Source organism: Rhinoderma darwinii, unplaced genomic scaffold, assembly GCF_050947455.1.
Source record: "Rhinoderma darwinii isolate aRhiDar2 unplaced genomic scaffold, aRhiDar2.hap1 Scaffold_548, whole genome shotgun sequence".
NCBI lineage: Eukaryota > Metazoa > Chordata > Amphibia > Anura > Rhinodermatidae > Rhinoderma > Rhinoderma darwinii.
The window spans coordinates 158,598-174,964 of record NW_027464098.1 but is presented as its reverse complement, the minus strand read 5'-3'; the positions used below and the strand labels follow the sequence as shown (position 1 = coordinate 174,964).

General features: G+C 47.8%; 11 non-coding genes across 11 annotated transcripts; all 11 read right to left on the bottom strand.

The window, feature by feature from the left end:
- Positions 1–1,140: 1,140 nt before the first annotated feature.
- Positions 1,141–1,331, bottom strand: LOC142723181 (U2 spliceosomal RNA). The gene has a single exon (XR_012875398.1). It is a non-coding gene; the product is annotated as a U2 spliceosomal RNA (small nuclear RNA).
- Positions 1,332–2,631: 1,300 nt separating this feature from the next.
- On the bottom strand, positions 2,632–2,822 carry LOC142723180 (U2 spliceosomal RNA). Its single transcript, XR_012875397.1, has one exon. It is a non-coding gene; the product is annotated as a U2 spliceosomal RNA (small nuclear RNA).
- A 1,276-nt stretch (positions 2,823–4,098) lies between these two features.
- On the bottom strand, positions 4,099–4,289 carry LOC142723179 (U2 spliceosomal RNA). The gene has a single exon (XR_012875396.1). It is a non-coding gene; the product is annotated as a U2 spliceosomal RNA (small nuclear RNA).
- Positions 4,290–5,597: 1,308 nt separating this feature from the next.
- LOC142723178 (U2 spliceosomal RNA) lies at positions 5,598–5,788 on the bottom strand. The gene has a single exon (XR_012875395.1). It is a non-coding gene; the product is annotated as a U2 spliceosomal RNA (small nuclear RNA).
- A 1,273-nt stretch (positions 5,789–7,061) lies between these two features.
- On the bottom strand, positions 7,062–7,252 carry LOC142723177 (U2 spliceosomal RNA). The gene has a single exon (XR_012875394.1). It is a non-coding gene; the product is annotated as a U2 spliceosomal RNA (small nuclear RNA).
- A 1,288-nt stretch (positions 7,253–8,540) lies between these two features.
- LOC142723174 (U2 spliceosomal RNA) lies at positions 8,541–8,731 on the bottom strand. The gene has a single exon (XR_012875392.1). It is a non-coding gene; the product is annotated as a U2 spliceosomal RNA (small nuclear RNA).
- Positions 8,732–10,012: 1,281 nt separating this feature from the next.
- LOC142723173 (U2 spliceosomal RNA) lies at positions 10,013–10,203 on the bottom strand. The gene has a single exon (XR_012875391.1). It is a non-coding gene; the product is annotated as a U2 spliceosomal RNA (small nuclear RNA).
- A 1,292-nt stretch (positions 10,204–11,495) lies between these two features.
- On the bottom strand, positions 11,496–11,686 carry LOC142723172 (U2 spliceosomal RNA). Its single transcript, XR_012875390.1, has one exon. It is a non-coding gene; the product is annotated as a U2 spliceosomal RNA (small nuclear RNA).
- A 1,280-nt stretch (positions 11,687–12,966) lies between these two features.
- LOC142723171 (U2 spliceosomal RNA) lies at positions 12,967–13,157 on the bottom strand. The gene has a single exon (XR_012875389.1). It is a non-coding gene; the product is annotated as a U2 spliceosomal RNA (small nuclear RNA).
- A 1,281-nt stretch (positions 13,158–14,438) lies between these two features.
- Positions 14,439–14,629, bottom strand: LOC142723170 (U2 spliceosomal RNA). The gene has a single exon (XR_012875388.1). It is a non-coding gene; the product is annotated as a U2 spliceosomal RNA (small nuclear RNA).
- Positions 14,630–15,913: 1,284 nt separating this feature from the next.
- Positions 15,914–16,104, bottom strand: LOC142723169 (U2 spliceosomal RNA). Its single transcript, XR_012875386.1, has one exon. It is a non-coding gene; the product is annotated as a U2 spliceosomal RNA (small nuclear RNA).
- Positions 16,105–16,367: the final 263 nt, after the last annotated feature.

Here is a 16,367-nt window from a genome sequence, read left to right as displayed (position 1 = left end):
AGGATTTGCTTCTTTTGCTTGCACCACAATGCAGTGCTGAAAGAGGAGGAATCTACATAAAAACGCCTTCCTGGCAACGCCCAAATGCCCTGCTGCCATGCAGATAAACACTGGCAGCGGCAGCAAGTGCATGCCCACAGCCACCCCTTGTTCCTTCACACCTTGTATCAGCTGTAATCCAGTCCAGTCCAGTGCTGCCTGCTGAGCAGCACTGACCAACACTGCCTGGGCCCAGGCTTTTATCTCTGAGGCCCCATTATGATGTCAGAAAGCTGGCTCTGGAATCCTGAGGGCTCCACTATGACACGTGCAAAGTTCCGTCTGAACTTTATATAAGACGGTGAGGCTCAGTCAGTCACTCAGTGTTGCCTGAGAGGGCAACACTGCAACAGCCGGCCGCCAGGCTGTCTTTTTTTTGCACAGCTAGTTGCCTCCAGGAGGCCACAAGAGGGAGACAAGGGACTGCAAAATGGAAAATAGGCATCCACCAACTTTACAGACAACTTCTCCTTGCTCCTACAACCTCCATCCTTGCACAGTTTGTTATTCTTCTAGGTAACATAGTAACAAATCCAAATTGCTGCTCTCTTTGTAGGCAAGCAAGGCTTTGTTGCAACTGCAATTCTTACTTCTTCTTGAAATGTAGGGACGACAGTACATTCCATCACATCCATCTAGTGTACACAGGTAGGTCCATTGTGGCGGGCAGGCGAGCGGGCGGGCTGCTTTATTGGCTGTTTGCTGTTCCCCTACTCCACTCCACTATTTGACTGTTGTGCTGCATCAATCAATCAATCAATCAATCAATCAATCAATCAATCAATCAATCAATCAATCAATCAGTGGCTGGCTCAGGTGCAGCTCTTTAACTTACCTAAAAGGGAGGGCGGAGAGAAGACAAGGAAGGTGAATGAGGTGTTCCAATGTGAAATGCCGGAAACACAGAAACACAGACGACACACAACAAGAGGTGGCAATCTATTCATTAATTGCATTTAATCAATGAGCTCATTATCACTCATGCATTGTCCAACAGGTGTTGAAATAATGGGATTAAAAGGGGAGATCCCTTCAGAAAGACAGAAACAATAGCAAAGACAAAAAACACTTTTGGAATCTGCTTTTAGTCAACACATAAGGAAAGGGTGCACCGGTCCTGGAAATACTGCAATACCAGGTCAATGCGTGGAGTGGACAGAGCAAGCTCTATTTCCATCTCCCTGTTCTAAAAATCCATTTAATATATGGTCCCCAGATAGGGGACGTATCAGATATTAAACTGATAAGAACAGATACTACACTTGATCTTAGCCAAAAGGCCGAGAAGCGATAACCCGAACGGGCCGCGCGTTGCCCGAGCCTGCCCGATACTGCTGTTCAGCCCTTGCAGCGATTCAGCCTACTTCTAGGCAATTCCATGGGGCCCTGCAGGCTCACACACTCACAGCTACACGGGAGGTGAATAAAGGCCGGAGAGGAAGCCAGACAGGATTTGCTTCTTTTGCTTGCACCACAATGCAGTGCTGAAAGAGGAGGAATCTACATAAAAACGCCTTCCTGGCAACGCCCAAATGCCCTGCTGCCATGCAGATAAACACTGGCAGCGGCAGCAAGTGCATGCCCACAGCCACCCCTTGTTCCTTCACACCTTGTATCAGCTGTAATCCAGTCCAGTCCAGTGCTGCCTGCTGAGCAGCACTGACCAACACTGCCTGGGCCCAGGCTTTTATCTCTGAGGCCCCATTATGATGTCAGAAAGCTGGCTCTGGAATCCTGAGGGCTCCACTATGACACGTGCAAAGTTCCGTCTGAACTTTATATAAGACGGTGAGGCTCAGTCAGTCACTCAGTGTTGCCTGAGAGGGCAACACTGCAACAGCCGGCCGCCAGGCTGTCTTTTTTTTGCACAGCTAGTTGCCTCCAGGAGGCCACAAGAGGGAGACAAGGGACTGCAAAATGGAAAATAGGCATCCACCAACTTTACAGACAACTTCTCCTTGCTCCTACAACCTCCATCCTTGCACAGTTTGTTATTCTTCTAGGTAACATAGTAACAAATCCAAATTGCTGCTCTCTTTGTAGGCAAGCAAGGCTTTGTTGCAACTGCAATTCTTACTTCTTCTTGAAATGTAGGGACGACAGTACATTCCATCACATCCATCTAGTGTACACAGGTAGGTCCATTGTGGCGGGCAGGCGAGCGGGCGGGCTGCTTTATTGGCTGTTTGCTGTTCCCCTACTCCACTCCACTATTTGACTGTTGTGCTGCATCAATCAATCAATCAATCAATCAATCAATCAATCAATCAATCAATCAATCAATCAATCAATCAGTGGCTGGCTCAGGTGCAGCTCTTTAACTTACCTAAAAGGGAGGGCGGAGAGAAGACAAGGAAGGTGAATGAGGTGTTCCAATGTGAAATGCCGGAAACACAGAAACACAGACGACACACAACAAGAGGTGGCAATCTATTCATTAATTGCATTTAATCAATGAGCTCATTATCACTCATGCATTGTCCAACAGGTGTTGAAATAATGGGATTAAAAGGGGAGATCCCTTCAGAAAGACAGAAACAATAGCAAAGACAAAAAACACTTTTGGAATCTGCTTTTAGTCAACACATAAGGAAAGGGTGCACCGGTCCTGGAAATACTGCAATACCAGGTCAATGCGTGGAGTGGACAGAGCAAGCTCTATTTCCATCTCCCTGTTCTAAAAATCCATTTAATATATGGTCCCCAGATAGGGGACGTATCAGATATTAAACTGATAAGAACAGATACTACACTTGATCTTAGCCAAAAGGCCGAGAAGCGATAACCCGAACGGGCCGCGCGTTGCCCGAGCCTGCCCGATACTGCTGTTCAGCCCTTGCAGCGATTCAGCCTACTTCTAGGCAATTCCATGGGGCCCTGCAGGCTCACACACTCACAGATACACGGGAGGTGAATAAAGGCCGGAGAGGAAGCCAGACAGGATTTGCTTCTTTTGCTTGCACCACAATGCAGTGCTGAAAGAGGAGGAATCTACATAAAAACGCCTTCCTGGCAACGCCCAAATGCCCTGCTGCCATGCAGATAAACACTGGCAGCGGCAGCAAGTGCATGCCCACAGCCACCCCTTGTTCCTTCACACCTTGTATCAGCTGTAATCCAGTCCAGTCCAGTGCTGCCTGCTGAGCAGCACTGACCAACACTGCCTGGGCCCAGGCTTTTATCTCTGAGGCCCCATTATGATGTCAGAAAGCTGGCTCTGGAATCCTGAGGGCTCCACTATGACACGTGCAAAGTTCCGTCTGAACTTTATATAAGACGGTGAGGCTCAGTCAGTCACTCAGTGTTGCCTGAGAGGGCAACACTGCAACAGCCGGCCGCCAGGCTGTCTTTTTTTTGCACAGCTAGTTGCCTCCAGGAGGCCACAAGAGGGAGACAAGGGACTGCAAAATGGAAAATAGGCATCCACCAACTTTACAGACAACTTCTCCTTGCTCCTACAACCTCCATCCTTGCACAGTTTGTTATTCTTCTAGGTAACATAGTAACAAATCCAAATTGCTGCTCTCTTTGTAGGCAAGCAAGGCTTTGTTGCAACTGCAATTCTTACTTCTTCTTGAAATGTAGGGACGACAGTACATTCCATCACATCCATCTAGTGTACACAGGTAGGTCCATTGTGGCGGGCAGGCGAGCGGGCGGGCTGCTTTATTGGCTGTTTGCTGTTCCCCTACTCCACTCCACTATTTGACTGTTGTGCTGCATCAATCAATCAATCAATCAATCAATCAATCAATCAATCAGTGGCTGGCTCAGGTGCAGCTCTTTAACTTACCTAAAAGGGAGGGCGGAGAGAAGACAAGGAAGGTGAATGAGGTGTTCCAATGTGAAATGCCGGAAACACAGAAACACAGACGACACACAACAAGAGGTGGCAATCTATTCATTAATTGCATTTAATCAATGAGCTCATTATCACTCATGCATTGTCCAACAGGTGTTGAAATAATGGGATTAAAAGGGGAGATCCCTTCAGAAAGACAGAAACAATAGCAAAGACAAAAAACACTTTTGGAATCTGCTTTTAGTCAACACATAAGGAAAGGGTGCACCGGTCCTGGAAATACTGCAATACCAGGTCAATGCGTGGAGTGGACAGAGCAAGCTCTATTTCCATCTCCCTGTTCTAAAAATCCATTTAATATATGGTCCCCAGATAGGGGACGTATCAGATATTAAACTGATAAGAACAGATACTACACTTGATCTTAGCCAAAAGGCCGAGAAGCGATAACCCGAACGGGCCGCGCGTTGCCCGAGCCTGCCCGATACTGCTGTTCAGCCCTTGCAGCGATTCAGCCTACTTCTAGGCAATTCCATGGGGCCCTGCAGGCTCACACACTCACAGCTACACGGGAGGTGAATAAAGGCCGGAGAGGAAGCCAGACAGGATTTGCTTCTTTTGCTTGCACCACAATGCAGTGCTGAAAGAGGAGGAATCTACATAAAAACGCCTTCCTGGCAACGCCCAAATGCCCTGCTGCCATGCAGATAAACACTGGCAGCGGCAGCAAGTGCATGCCCACAGCCACCCCTTGTTCCTTCACACCTTGTATCAGCTGTAATCCAGTCCAGTCCAGTGCTGCCTGCTGAGCAGCACTGACTAACACTGCCTGGGCCCAGGCTTTTATCTCTGAGGCCCCATTATGATGTCAGAAAGCTGGCTCTGGAATCCTGAGGGCTCCACTATGACACGTGCAAAGTTCCGTCTGAACTTTATATAAGACGGTGAGGCTCAGTCAGTCACTCAGTGTTGCCTGAGAGGGCAACACTGCAACAGCCGGCCGCCAGGCTGTCTTTTTTTTGCACAGCTAGTTGCCTCCAGGAGGCCACAAGAGGGAGACAAGGGACTGCAAAATGGAAAATAGGCATCCACCAACTTTACAGACAACTTCTCCTTGCTCCTACAACCTCCATCCTTGCACAGTTTGTTATTCTTCTAGGTAACATAGTAACAAATCCAAATTGCTGCTCTCTTTGTAGGCAAGCAAGGCTTTGTTGCAACTGCAATTCTTACTTCTTCTTGAAATGTAGGGACGACAGTACATTCCATCACATCCATCTAGTGTACACAGGTAGGTCCATTGTGGCGGGCAGGCGAGCGGGCGGGCTGCTTTATTGGCTGTTTGCTGTTCCCCTACTCCACTCCACTATTTGACTGTTGTGCTGCATCAATCAATCAATCAATCAATCAATCAATCAATCAATCAATCAATCAATCAATCAATCAATCAATCAATCAGTGGCTGGCTCAGGTGCAGCTCTTTAACTTACCTAAAAGGGAGGGCGGAGAGAAGACAAGGAAGGTGAATGAGGTGTTCCAATGTGAAATGCCGGAAACACAGAAACACAGACGACACACAACAAGAGGTGGCAATCTATTCATTAATTGCATTTAATCAATGAGCTCATTATCACTCATGCATTGTCCAACAGGTGTTGAAATAATGGGATTAAAAGGGGAGATCCCTTCAGAAAGACAGAAACAATAGCAAAGACAAAAAACACTTTTGGAATCTGCTTTTAGTCAACACATAAGGAAAGGGTGCACCGGTCCTGGAAATACTGCAATACCAGGTCAATGCGTGGAGTGGACAGAGCAAGCTCTATTTCCATCTCCCTGTTCTAAAAATCCATTTAATATATGGTCCCCAGATAGGGGACGTATCAGATATTAAACTGATAAGAACAGATACTACACTTGATCTTAGCCAAAAGGCCGAGAAGCGATAACCCGAACGGGCCGCGCGTTGCCCGAGCCTGCCCGATACTGCTGTTCAGCCCTTGCAGCGATTCAGCCTACTTCTAGGCAATTCCATGGGGCCCTGCAGGCTCACACACTCACAGCTACACGGGAGGTGAATAAAGGCCGGAGAGGAAGCCAGACAGGATTTGCTTCTTTTGCTTGCACCACAATGCAGTGCTGAAAGAGGAGGAATCTACATAAAAACGCCTTCCTGGCAACGCCCAAATGCCCTGCTGCCATGCAGATAAACACTGGCAGGGGCAGCAAGTGCATGCCCACAGCCACCCCTTGTTCCTTCACACCTTGTATCAGCTGTAATCCAGTCCAGTCCAGTGCTGCCTGCTGAGCAGCACTGACCAACACTGCCTGGGCCCAGGCTTTTATCTCTGAGGCCCCATTATGATGTCAGAAAGCTGGCTCTGGAATCCTGAGGGCTCCACTATGACACGTGCAAAGTTCCGTCTGAACTTTATATAAGACGGTGAGGCTCAGTCAGTCACTCAGTGTTGCCTGAGAGGGCAACACTGCAACAGCCGGCCGCCAGGCTGTCTTTTTTTTTGCACAGCTAGTTGCCTCCAGGAGGCCACAAGAGGGAGACAAGGGACTGCAAAATGGAAAATAGGCATCCACCAACTTTACAGACAACTTCTCCTTGCTCCTACAACCTCCATCCTTGCACAGTTTGTTATTCTTCTAGGTAACATAGTAACAAATCCAAATTGCTGCTCTCTTTGTAGGCAAGCAAGGCTTTGTTGCAACTGCAATTCTTACTTCTTCTTGAAATGTAGGGACGACAGTACATTCCATCACATCCATCTAGTGTACACAGGTAGGTCCATTGTGGCGGGCAGGCGAGCGGGCGGGCTGCTTTATTGGCTGTTTGCTGTTCCCCTACTCCACTCCACTATTTGACTGTTGTGCTGCATCAATCAATCAATCAATCAATCAATCAATCAATCAGTGGCTGGCTCAGGTGCAGCTCTTTAACTTACCTAAAAGGGAGGGCGGAGAGAAGACAAGGAAGGTGAATGAGGTGTTCCAATGTGAAATGCCGGAAACACAGAAACACAGACGACACACAACAAGAGGTGGCAATCTATTCATTAATTGCATTTAATCAATGAGCTCATTATCACTCATGCATTGTCCAACAGGTGTTGAAATAATGGGATTAAAAGGGGAGATCCCTTCAGAAAGACAGAAACAATAGCAAAGACAAAAAACACTTTTGGAATCTGCTTTTAGTCAACACATAAGGAAAGGGTGCACCGGTCCTGGAAATACTGCAATACCAGGTCAATGCGTGGAGTGGACAGAGCAAGCTCTATTTCCATCTCCCTGTTCTAAAAATCCATTTAATATATGGTCCCCAGATAGGGGACGTATCAGATATTAAACTGATAAGAACAGATACTACACTTGATCTTAGCCAAAAGGCCGAGAAGCGATAACCCGAACGGGCCGCGCGTTGCCCGAGCCTGCCCGATACTGCTGTTCAGCCCTTGCAGCGATTCAGCCTACTTCTAGGCAATTCCATGGGGCCCTGCAGGCTCACACACTCACAGCTACACGGGAGGTGAATAAAGGCCGGAGAGGAAGCCAGACAGGATTTGCTTCTTTTGCTTGCACCACAATGCAGTGCTGAAAGAGGAGGAATCTACATAAAAACGCCTTCCTGGCAACGCCCAAATGCCCTGCTGCCATGCAGATAAACACTGGCAGCGGCAGCAAGTGCATGCCCACAGCCACCCCTTGTTCCTTCACACCTTGTATCAGCTGTAATCCAGTCCAGTCCAGTGCTGCCTGCTGAGCAGCACTGACTAACACTGCCTGGGCCCAGGCTTTTATCTCTGAGGCCCCATTATGATGTCAGAAAGCTGGCTCTGGAATCCTGAGGGCTCCACTATGACACGTGCAAAGTTCCGTCTGAACTTTATATAAGACGGTGAGGCTCAGTCAGTCACTCAGTGTTGCCTGAGAGGGCAACACTGCAACAGCCGGCCGCCAGGCTGTCTTTTTTTTGCACAGCTAGTTGCCTCCAGGAGGCCACAAGAGGGAGACAAGGGACTGCAAAATGGAAAATAGGCATCCACCAACTTTACAGACAACTTCTCCTTGCTCCTACAACCTCCATCCTTGCACAGTTTGTTATTCTTCTAGGTAACATAGTAACAAATCCAAATTGCTGCTCTCTTTGTAGGCAAGCAAGGCTTTGTTGCAACTGCAATTCTTACTTCTTCTTGAAATGTAGGGACGACAGTACATTCCATCACATCCATCTAGTGTACACAGGTAGGTCCATTGTGGCGGGCAGGCGAGCGGGCGGGCTGCTTTATTGGCTGTTTGCTGTTCCCCTACTCCACTCCACTATTTGACTGTTGTGCTGCATCAATCAATCAATCAATCAATCAATCAATCAATCAATCAATCAATCAATCAGTGGCTGGCTCAGGTGCAGCTCTTTAACTTACCTAAAAGGGAGGGCGGAGAGAAGACAAGGAAGGTGAATGAGGTGTTCCAATGTGAAATGCCGGAAACACAGAAACACAGACGACACACAACAAGAGGTGGCAATCTATTCATTAATTGCATTTAATCAATGAGCTCATTATCACTCATGCATTGTCCAACAGGTGTTGAAATAATGGGATTAAAAGGGGAGATCCCTTCAGAAAGACAGAAACAATAGCAAAGACAAAAAACACTTTTGGAATCTGCTTTTAGTCAACACATAAGGAAAGGGTGCACCGGTCCTGGAAATACTGCAATACCAGGTCAATGCGTGGAGTGGACAGAGCAAGCTCTATTTCCATCTCCCTGTTCTAAAAATCCATTTAATATATGGTCCCCAGATAGGGGACGTATCAGATATTAAACTGATAAGAACAGATACTACACTTGATCTTAGCCAAAAGGCCGAGAAGCGATAACCCGAACGGGCCGCGCGTTGCCCGAGCCTGCCCGATACTGCTGTTCAGCCCTTGCAGCGATTCAGCCTACTTCTAGGCAATTCCATGGGGCCCTGCAGGCTCACACACTCACAGCTACACGGGAGGTGAATAAAGGCCGGAGAGGAAGCCAGACAGGATTTGCTTCTTTTGCTTGCACCACAATGCAGTGCTGAAAGAGGAGGAATCTACATAAAAACGCCTTCCTGGCAACGCCCAAATGCCCTGCTGCCATGCAGATAAACACTGGCAGGGGCAGCAAGTGCATGCCCACAGCCACCCCTTGTTCCTTCACACCTTGTATCAGCTGTAATCCAGTCCAGTCCAGTGCTGCCTGCTGAGCAGCACTGACCAACACTGCCTGGGCCCAGGCTTTTATCTCTGAGGCCCCATTATGATGTCAGAAAGCTGGCTCTGGAATCCTGAGGGCTCCACTATGACACGTGCAAAGTTCCGTCTGAACTTTATATAAGACGGTGAGGCTCAGTCAGTCACTCAGTGTTGCCTGAGAGGGCAACACTGCAACAGCCGGCCGCCAGGCTGTCTTTTTTTTTGCACAGCTAGTTGCCTCCAGGAGGCCACAAGAGGGAGACAAGGGACTGCAAAATGGAAAATAGGCATCCACCAACTTTACAGACAACTTCTCCTTGCTCCTACAACCTCCATCCTTGCACAGTTTGTTATTCTTCTAGGTAACATAGTAACAAATCCAAATTGCTGCTCTCTTTGTAGGCAAGCAAGGCTTTGTTGCAACTGCAATTCTTACTTCTTCTTGAAATGTAGGGACGACAGTACATTCCATCACATCCATCTAGTGTACACAGGTAGGTCCATTGTGGCGGGCAGGCGAGCGGGCGGGCTGCTTTATTGGCTGTTTGCTGTTCCCCTACTCCACTCCACTATTTGACTGTTGTGCTGCATCAATCAATCAATCAATCAATCAATCAATCAATCAATCAATCAGTGGCTGGCTCAGGTGCAGCTCTTTAACTTACCTAAAAGGGAGGGCGGAGAGAAGACAAGGAAGGTGAATGAGGTGTTCCAATGTGAAATGCCGGAAACACAGAAACACAGACGACACACAACAAGAGGTGGCAATCTATTCATTAATTGCATTTAATCAATGAGCTCATTATCACTCATGCATTGTCCAACAGGTGTTGAAATAATGGGATTAAAAGGGGAGATCCCTTCAGAAAGACAGAAACAATAGCAAAGACAAAAAACACTTTTGGAATCTGCTTTTAGTCAACACATAAGGAAAGGGTGCACCGGTCCTGGAAATACTGCAATACCAGGTCAATGCGTGGAGTGGACAGAGCAAGCTCTATTTCCATCTCCCTGTTCTAAAAATCCATTTAATATATGGTCCCCAGATAGGGGACGTATCAGATATTAAACTGATAAGAACAGATACTACACTTGATCTTAGCCAAAAGGCCGAGAAGCGATAACCCGAACGGGCCGCGCGTTGCCCGAGCCTGCCCGATACTGCTGTTCAGCCCTTGCAGCGATTCAGCCTACTTCTAGGCAATTCCATGGGGCCCTGCAGGCTCACACACTCACAGCTACACGGGAGGTCAATAAAGGCCGGAGAGGAAGCCAGACAGGATTTGCTTCTTTTGCTTGCACCACAATGCAGTGCTGAAAGAGGAGGAATCTACATAAAAACGCCTTCCTGGCAACGCCCAAATGCCCTGCTGCCATGCAGATAAACACTGGCAGCGGCAGCAAGTGCATGCCCACAGCCACCCCTTGTTCCTTCACACCTTGTATCAGCTGTAATCCAGTCCAGTCCAGTGCTGCCTGCTGAGCAGCACTGACCAACACTGCCTGGGCCCAGGCTTTTATCTCTGAGGCCCCATTATGATGTCAGAAAGCTGGCTCTGGAATCCTGAGGGCTCCACTATGACACGTGCAAAGTTCCGTCTGAACTTTATATAAGACGGTGAGGCTCAGTCAGTCACTCAGTGTTGCCTGAGAGGGCAACACTGCAACAGCCGGCCGCCAGGCTGTCTTTTTTTTGCACAGCTAGTTGCCTCCAGGAGGCCACAAGAGGGAGACAAGGGACTGCAAAATGGAAAATAGGCATCCACCAACTTTACAGACAACTTCTCCTTGCTCCTACAACCTCCATCCTTGCACAGTTTGTTATTCTTCTAGGTAACATAGTAACAAATCCAAATTGCTGCTCTCTTTGTAGGCAAGCAAGGCTTTGTTGCAACTGCAATTCTTACTTCTTCTTGAAATGTAGGGACGACAGTACATTCCATCACATCCATCTAGTGTACACAGGTAGGTCCATTGTGGCGGGCAGGCGAGCGGGCGGGCTGCTTTATTGGCTGTTTGCTGTTCCCCTACTCCACTCCACTATTTGACTGTTGTGCTGCATCAATCAATCAATCAATCAATCAATCAATCAATCAATCAATCAATCAATCAATCAGTGGCTGGCTCAGGTGCAGCTCTTTAACTTACCTAAAAGGGAGGGCGGAGAGAAGACAAGGAAGGTGAATGAGGTGTTCCAATGTGAAATGCCGGAAACACAGAAACACAGACGACACACAACAAGAGGTGGCAATCTATTCATTAATTGCATTTAATCAATGAGCTCATTATCACTCATGCATTGTCCAACAGGTGTTGAAATAATGGGATTAAAAGGGGAGATCCCTTCAGAAAGACAGAAACAATAGCAAAGACAAAAAACACTTTTGGAATCTGCTTTTAGTCAACACATAAGGAAAGGGTGCACCGGTCCTGGAAATACTGCAATACCAGGTCAATGCGTGGAGTGGACAGAGCAAGCTCTATTTCCATCTCCCTGTTCTAAAAATCCATTTAATATATGGTCCCCAGATAGGGGACGTATCAGATATTAAACTGATAAGAACAGATACTACACTTGATCTTAGCCAAAAGGCCGAGAAGCGATAACCCGAACGGGCCGCGCGTTGCCCGAGCCTGCCCGATACTGCTGTTCAGCCCTTGCAGCGATTCAGCCTACTTCTAGGCAATTCCATGGGGCCCTGCAGGCTCACACACTCACAGCTACACGGGAGGTGAATAAAGGCCGGAGAGGAAGCCAGACAGGATTTGCTTCTTTTGCTTGCACCACAATGCAGTGCTGAAAGAGGAGGAATCTACATAAAAACGCCTTCCTGGCAACGCCCAAATGCCCTGCTGCCATGCAGATAAACACTGGCAGCGGCAGCAAGTGCATGCCCACAGCCACCCCTTGTTCCTTCACACCTTGTATCAGCTGTAATCCAGTCCAGTCCAGTGCTGCCTGCTGAGCAGCACTGACCAACACTGCCTGGGCCCAGGCTTTTATCTCTGAGGCCCCATTATGATGTCAGAAAGCTGGCTCTGGAATCCTGAGGGCTCCACTATGACACGTGCAAAGTTCCGTCTGAACTTTATATAAGACGGTGAGGCTCAGTCAGTCACTCAGTGTTGCCTGAGAGGGCAACACTGCAACAGCCGGCCGCCAGGCTGTCTTTTTTTTGCACAGCTAGTTGCCTCCAGGAGGCCACAAGAGGGAGACAAGGGACTGCAAAATGGAAAATAGGCATCCACCAACTTTACAGACAACTTCTCCTTGCTCCTACAACCTCCATCCTTGCACAGTTTGTTATTCTTCTAGGTAACATAGTAACAAATCCAAATTGCTGCTCTCTTTGTAGGCAAGCAAGGCTTTGTTGCAACTGCAATTCTTACTTCTTCTTGAAATGTAGGGACGACAGTACATTCCATCACATCCATCTAGTGTACACAGGTAGGTCCATTGTGGCGGGCAGGCGAGCGGGCGGGCTGCTTTATTGGCTGTTTGCTGTTCCCCTACTCCACTCCACTATTTGACTGTTGTGCTGCATCAATCAATCAATCAATCAATCAATCAATCAATCAATCAATCAGTGGCTGGCTCAGGTGCAGCTCTTTAACTTACCTAAAAGGGAGGGCGGAGAGAAGACAAGGAAGGTGAATGAGGTGTTCCAATGTGAAATGCCGGAAACACAGAAACACAGACGACACACAACAAGAGGTGGCAATCTATTCATTAATTGCATTTAATCAATGAGCTCATTATCACTCATGCATTGTCCAACAGGTGTTGAAATAATGGGATTAAAAGGGGAGATCCCTTCAGAAAGACAGAAACAATAGCAAAGACAAAAAACACTTTTGGAATCTGCTTTTAGTCAACACATAAGGAAAGGGTGCACCGGTCCTGGAAATACTGCAATACCAGGTCAATGCGTGGAGTGGACAGAGCAAGCTCTATTTCCATCTCCCTGTTCTAAAAATCCATTTAATATATGGTCCCCAGATAGGGGACGTATCAGATATTAAACTGATAAGAACAGATACTACACTTGATCTTAGCCAAAAGGCCGAGAAGCGATAACCCGAACGGGCCGCGCGTTGCCCGAGCCTGCCCGATACTGCTGTTCAGCCCTTGCAGCGATTCAGCCTACTTCTAGGCAATTCCATGGGGCCCTGCAGGCTCACACACTCACAGCTACACGGGAGGTGAATAAAGGCCGGAGAGGAAGCCAGACAGGATTTGCTTCTTTTGCTTGCACCACAATGCAGTGCTGAAAGAGGAGGAATCTACATAAAAACGCCTTCCTGGCAACGCCCAAATGCCCTGCTGCCATGCAGATAAACACTGGCAGCGGCAGCAAGTGCATGCCCACAGCCACCCCTTGTTCCTTCACACCTTGTATCAGCTGTAATCCAGTCCAGTCCAGTGCTGCCTGCTGAGCAGCACTGACCAACACTGCCTGGGCCCAGGCTTTTATCTCTGAGGCCCCATTATGATGTCAGAAAGCTGGCTCTGGAATCCTGAGGGCTCCACTATGACACGTGCAAAGTTCCGTCTGAACTTTATATAAGACGGTGAGGCTCAGTCAGTCACTCAGTGTTGCCTGAGAGGGCAACACTGCAACAGCCGGCCGCCAGGCTGTCTTTTTTTTTGCACAGCTAGTTGCCTCCAGGAGGCCACAAGAGGGAGACAAGGGACTGCAAAATGGAAAATAGGCATCCACCAACTTTACAGACAACTTCTCCTTGCTCCTACAACCTCCATCCTTGCACAGTTTGTTATTCTTCTAGGTAACATAGTAACAAATCCAAATTGCTGCTCTCTTTGTAGGCAAGCAAGGCTTTGTTGCAACTGCAATTCTTACTTCTTCTTGAAATGTAGGGACGACAGTACATTCCATCACATCCATCTAGTGTACACAGGTAGGTCCATTGTGGCGGGCAGGCGAGCGGGCGGGCTGCTTTATTGGCTGTTTGCTGTTCCCCTACTCCACTCCACTATTTGACTGTTGTGCTGCATCAATCAATCAATCAATCAATCAATCAATCAATCAATCAATCAGTGGCTGGCTCAGGTGCAGCTCTTTAACTTACCTAAAAGGGAGGGCGGAGAGAAGACAAGGAAGGTGAATGAGGTGTTCCAATGTGAAATGCCGGAAACACAGAAACACAGACGACACACAACAAGAGGTGGCAATCTATTCATTAATTGCATTTAATCAATGAGCTCATTATCACTCATGCATTGTCCAACAGGTGTTGAAATAATGGGATTAAAAGGGGAGATCCCTTCAGAAAGACAGAAACAATAGCAAAGACAAAAAACACTTTTGGAATCTGCTTTTAGTCAACACATAAGGAAAGGGTGCACCGGTCCTGGAAATACTGCAATACCAGGTCAATGCGTGGAGTGGACAGAGCAAGCTCTATTTCCATCTCCCTGTTCTAAAAATCCATTTAATATATGGTCCCCAGATAGGGGACGTATCAGATATTAAACTGATAAGAACAGATACTACACTTGATCTTAGCCAAAAGGCCGAGAAGCGATAACCCGAACGGGCCGCGCGTTGCCCGAGCCTGCCCGATACTGCTGTTCAGCCCTTGCAGCGATTCAGCCTACTTCTAGGCAATTCCATGGGGCCCTGCAGGCTCACACACTCACAGCTACACGGGAGGTCAATAAAGGCCGGAGAGGAAGCCAGACAGGATTTGCTTCTTTTGCTTGCACCACAATGCAGTGCTGAAAGAGGAGGAATCTACATAAAAACGCCTTCCTGGCAACGCCCAAATGCCCTGCTGCCATGCAGATAAACACTGGCAGCGGCAGCAAGTGCATGCCCACAGCCACCCCTTGTTCCTTCACACCTTGTATCAGCTGTAATCCAGTCCAGTCCAGTGCTGCCTGCTGAGCAGCACTGACCAACACTGCCTGGGCCCAGGCTTTTATCTCTGAGGCCCCATTATGATGTCAGAAAGCTGGCTCTGGAATCCTGAGGGCTCCACTATGACACGTGCAAAGTTCCGTCTGAACTTTATATAAGACGGTGAGGCTCAGTCAGTCACTCAGTGTTGCCTGAGAGGGCAACACTGCAACAGCCGGCCGCCAGGCTGTCTTTTTTTTGCACAGCTAGTTGCCTCCAGGAGGCCACAAGAGGGAGACAAGGGACTGCAAAATGGAAAATAGGCATCCACCAACTTTACAGACAACTTCTCCTTGCTCCTACAACCTCCATCCTTGCACAGTTTGTTATTCTTCTAGGTAACATAGTAACAAATCCAAATTGCTGCTCTCTTTGTAGGCAAGCAAGGCTTTGTTGCAACTGCAATTCTTACTTCTTCTTGAAATGTAGGGACGACAGTACATTCCATCACATCCATCTAGTGTACACAGGTAGGTCCATTGTGGCGGGCAGGCGAGCGGGCGGGCTGCTTTATTGGCTGTTTGCTGTTCCCCTACTCCACTCCACTATTTGACTGTTGTGCTGCATCAATCAATCAATCAATCAATCAATCAATCAATCAATCAATCAATCAGTGGCTGGCTCAGGTGCAGCTCTTTAACTTACCTAAAAGGGAGGGCGGAGAGAAGACAAGGAAGGTGAATGAGGTGTTCCAATGTGAAATGCCGGAAACACAGAAACACAGACGACACACAACAAGAGGTGGCAATCTATTCATTAATTGCATTTAATCAATGAGCTCATTATCACTCATGCATTGTCCAACAGGTGTTGAAATAATGGGATTAAAAGGGGAGATCCCTTCAGAAAGACAGAAACAATAGCAAAGACAAAAAACACTTTTGGAATCTGCTTTTAGTCAACACATAAGGAAAGGGTGCACCGGTCCTGGAAATACTGCAATACCAGGTCAATGCGTGGAGTGGACAGAGCAAGCTCTATTTCCATCTCCCTGTTCTAAAAATCCATTTAATATATGGTCCCCAGATAGGGGACGTATCAGATATTAAACTGATAAGAACAGATACTACACTTGATCTTAGCCAAAAGGCCGAGAAGCGATAACCCGAACGGGCCGCGCGTTGCCCGAGCCTGCCCGATACTGCTGTTCAGCCCTTGCAGCGATTCAGCCTACTTCTAGGCAATTCCATGGGGCCCTGCAGGCTCACACACTCACAGCTACACGGGAGGTGAATAAAGGCCGGAGAGGAAGCCAGACAGGATTTGCTTCTTTTGCTTGCACCACAATGCAGTGCTGAAAGAGGAGGAATCTACATAAAAACGCCTTCCTGGCAACGCCCAAATGCCCTGCTGCCATGCAGATAA